This window comes from Nicotiana tabacum, chromosome 11 (assembly GCF_000715075.1).
Source record: "Nicotiana tabacum cultivar K326 chromosome 11, ASM71507v2, whole genome shotgun sequence".
Classification (NCBI taxonomy): domain Eukaryota; kingdom Viridiplantae; phylum Streptophyta; class Magnoliopsida; order Solanales; family Solanaceae; genus Nicotiana; species Nicotiana tabacum.
The window spans coordinates 86,198,554-86,203,114 of record NC_134090.1 but is presented as its reverse complement, the minus strand read 5'-3'; positions in this window follow the sequence as shown (position 1 = coordinate 86,203,114).

The following is a 4,561-nucleotide window of genomic DNA, read 5'->3' as shown; positions in this document are numbered from 1 at the left end:
CCTATTGTGCAACCACTGATCAGTTGGGTTTTACCGAGCTCCACGTGGCCGGGTACGATTCTACCGAGCCTATTATGGCCGGGTACGATATGATGATGATGATGCCCACAGAGGCGAATGCTTTAAAGGTTTATGTATTTATACATATGTATCATGCATTTCATGTAAGTAGCCCTCAGAGGTACTAAGATGTTACAGGTTGTATATTCTCTATCCTTGCTTACATTACTGATCGTATTTATGGTTCCTTGCCTTACATACTCAGTACTTTATTCGTACTGACGTCCTTTTATTTGTGGACGCTGCATGTCGTGCTGCAGGTCCTGATAGATAGACAGGTGCAGCTCCCCACCACAGTAGACTGTCCAGTTCAGCGGTGATTGGCGAGATCCCTTCTCCGGACTTGCCTTGGTCTTGGTATGCAATTTTTGTTATAGACATTATGGGTATGTCGGGGCCTTGTTCCGGCTATGTTGCAACACTTATGTTCTTTTAGAGGCTCATAGACAGGTGTCGGCTCATGTATAGTTTGGTATGCCTTGTCGGCTAGTTTTTGTTGTATAGTCTTTCATAGTAGCGTGGTAGCTTATACCTTACATGTAGTTTCTTGATTGTCTGGTCATCCCCTGCTATGTATATTCATGCCATCATATTTTATTGCTGGTTGTCCATGATCTAGGTCTACCATTTATATTGATCTCGTCAGCCTTAAAAGATAATAATGAAGGTTAGATGAAATGTACGTTGGTGCTCGGCTAGTGTGGTCGGGTGCTAGTCATGGCCATTCAGTTTGGGTCGTGACAAACTTGGTATCAGAGCAAGTCTGTCCTAGGGGTTGTCTATGAGCCGTGTCTAGTAGAGTCTTGATTATGGATGTGTAGCGCGCCACATTTATAATCAGGAGGCTACATGACATCTAGGGTTGTTACCTTCTTCCTGAATCTAGATCGTGCGTAGAGTTGAGTCGTAAGTGTTTGTCTCTAATATTCACCTTGTTTTTTTCAGTGATGCCTTCGAACTAGGAAGCAAACGATTAGTAGGCGGCTTGATACAGCAGCGGGAGAGGGTACCAGTCAGGTGCCCCAAGTCAGAGCAGGACAAAGTGAGGCTCAAAGTGAGATGCCCTCTCATACCTCATCTACTCCATCTCCTCCAGAGGATATTAGAAGGCACCCAGCGCCTCCAGTTCCTCCGTCTAGCACTCCAGACCAGGATATGCGGAGTGCTTTGCAGTTATTGACTAGCTTGGTAGCTGCTCAGGCTCAAAGGCAGAATACAGGTGCTGCTGAGAAATCAGTTAGTACAAGAGTTCGTGATTTTATTAATTTAGACCCTCCAGTGTTTACCAGATCAGATCCCAAGGAGGACCCACAGACTTTTATTGACCAGGTTCATCGTACACTTCGAGTTATGCATGTTAGTGATACAGAGGCAGTAGAGTTGGCTTCTTATCGGTTACGGGATTTAGCGGTTCTCTGGTATGATAGTTGGGAGAGATCCAGGGGTCCGAACCCTCCTCCAGCTGTGTGGAAGGAATTTTCTGAGGCCTTTCTTCGTCACTACTTGCCAGTTGAGATACGACGAGCTAGAGCTGATAAGTTCTTGAACCTTAGACAAGGTAATATGAGTGTACGAGAGTACAGTATGCAGTTTGATTCTTTGGCAAGGTATGCTCCCCATATGGTGGCCGAGATGAGTGATAGGGTGCATATGTTCGTGAATGGGTTGGGACCACATCTGATAAACGAGTGTACGACAGCCTCCTTGGTGGAGGGCATGGATATTTCCCGTATTCAAGCTTATGCCCAGACCCTAGAGGATCGTAAGCACCAGCAGAGGGCAGTTAGGGAGCAGGATAGAGGCCAGCATAAGAGGGCGAGATTTGCAGGGTATTCTGATGACTTCAGAGGCCGCATCAGGCCACAGTTTTTGAGGAGTTCGGCGCCACCTGTAGCTAGTGCTCCTCCACAGTTTCAGAGGCCTCGATATGATCGATCCTATTCTGGTCCAGGTCAGAGTTCGCGGGCATCTGGCTCGCAACATCCCAGGGATACTAGTCAGATGAGACCCCCAACACCACATTGTGATCAGTGCGGCAAGGCCCATTTTGGACTGTGTCATCGAGGTTCTGATGCATGCTATTCGTGCGGGCAGCCTGGCCATATGATGCGGGATTGTCCTAATAGAGGAGGTGATGGTATGGCTCAGCCGACTGGATCTGTGTCTGGTTCTTCCTCATCAGTTCGACCTCCAGCACGGGGTTTTCAGCAGTCGACAGGTCGTGGTAGGGGTAGAGGTGCAGTGCCGAGTTCGAGTGGTGCTCAAAATCGAACCTATGCTCTAGTAGGTCGACAGGATCTCGAGTTGTCTCCAGATGTTGTTACAGGTATTATATCTGTGTTTTCTTTATGATGTATATGCGTTGATTGATCCGGGATCTACATTATCATATGTTACACCCTTTGTGGCTAATAAGTTTGGCATTGAACCTGAATTGATAAGTAAACCCCTCGCGGTATCTACTCCGATAGGAGATTCTGTGATTGCTAGAAGGGTATATAGAGGTTGCACTGTGATGATTTGTAGTCGTCAAACCTCGGCAAATTTATTTGAGTTAGAAATGGTTGATTTTGATGTGATAATGGGAATGGACTGGTTGGCCTCATGCTATGCAAATGTTGACTGTCGTACGAAGATGGTTAGGTTCCAATTTCCAGGTGAACCCGTCATTGAATGGAAAGGAAACATTGCTACACCGAAAGGTAGGTTTATTTCCTATCTTAAGGCAAGGAAAATGATCTCAAAAGGTTACATTTATCATCTCGTTCGCGTTAGGGATGTGGAGGCGAAACCGCCTACTTTACAATCAATCCCTGTGGTCAACGAATTCCCAGATGTTTTCCCAGATGAACTCCCAGGCCTTCCTCCTGAAAGGGAGATTGAGTTTAGCATTGATGTGTTACCTGACACTCAACCGATCTCTATTCCTCCACACAGAATGGCCCCGGCAGAGTTGCGAGAGTTGAAGGTGCAGTTGAAGGACTTGCTGGATAAGGGCTTTATTAGGCCTAGCACTTCACCTTGGGGTGCACCAGTCCTATTCGTGCGGAAGAAAGACGGGTCGTTACGGATGTGTATCGACTATCGACAGTTGGATAAGTATACTATAAAGAACAAGTATCCACTTCCAAGAATTGATGACCTGTTTGACCAACTCCAGGGTGCCAAGTATTTCTCTAAGATTGATTTACGTTCAGGGTATCATCAGGTGAGGGTTAGGGAGAAGGATATTCCAAAGACGGCCTTCCGGACAAGATATGGGCACTTTGAGTTCTTGGTGATGTCGTTCGGGCTAACAAATGGCCCAGCAGCTTTTATGGATCTCATGAATACTATATTCAGGCTCTATCTTGATGTGTTCGTGGTTGTATTCATTGATGACATTCTAGTGTATTCTCGTTCGGAGGTGGAACATGCGGGCCACTTGCGGATAGTATTACAGACGCTTCAGGATCGTAAGTTATATGCTAAGCTCTCCAAATGTGAATTCTGGCTGAACTCAGTAGCATTCCTTGGCCATGTGATATCTGATGAGGGTATTAGTGTCGACACTCAGAAGATCGATGCAGTAAAGAATTGGCCGAGACCTACAACACCATCAGAAGTCCGCAGCTTCCTAGGGCTAGCAGGATATTATAGGCGGTTTGTAGAAGGATTTTCCTCTATATCATCACCATTGACTAAGTTAACACAAAAAGCTACCAAATTCTAGTGGTCTGACACTTGTGAACGTAGTTTTCAGGAGCTGAAGAATCGATTGACATCTGCACCAGTGCTCACTCTTCCTGAAGGAACAGAAGGTTATGTGGTATATTGTGATGCCTCTGGTATAGGTTTGGGTTGCGTATTGATGCAGCATGGGAATGTGATTGCTTATGCATCAAGACAATTGAAGAAGCACGAAAAGAATTATCCAACCCATGATTTGGAATTGGCTGCAGTAATATATGCTTTGAAGATATGGCGGCACTACTTATACGGCGTCCATGTTGACATCTACACAGATCACAAGAGTTTACAATACATCTTCAAGCAGAAAGAGTTGAATTTGAGGCAGCGTAGGTGGCTTGAATTATTGAAAGACTATGACGTCGAGATATTGTATCATCCCGGTAAAGCCAATGTTGTGGCAGATGCTCTCAGCCGTAAATCAATGGGAAGCTTAGTACATATTGAGGCGGGTAGATGGGGGTTGATTAAAGAGCTTCATCAGCTAGCCAATATGAGAATCAGATTGTTAGACTCTGATGACGGAGGTGTTACTGTACAGAATACATCAGAATCATCTTTGGTAGCCGAGGTAAAAGCACGACAATATGAAGATCCTATCTTAGTACGATTAAGAAAAAGCATTCAACAGTGTAAAAGTATGGCTTTTGGGATCGGAAAAGATGGGGCACTGAGATACCAGAGCCGATTGTGTGTGCCTAATGTGGCAGGGTTGCGAGAGAAGATTATGAATGAGATTCATCAATCCCGATATTCCATCCATCCCGGCTCG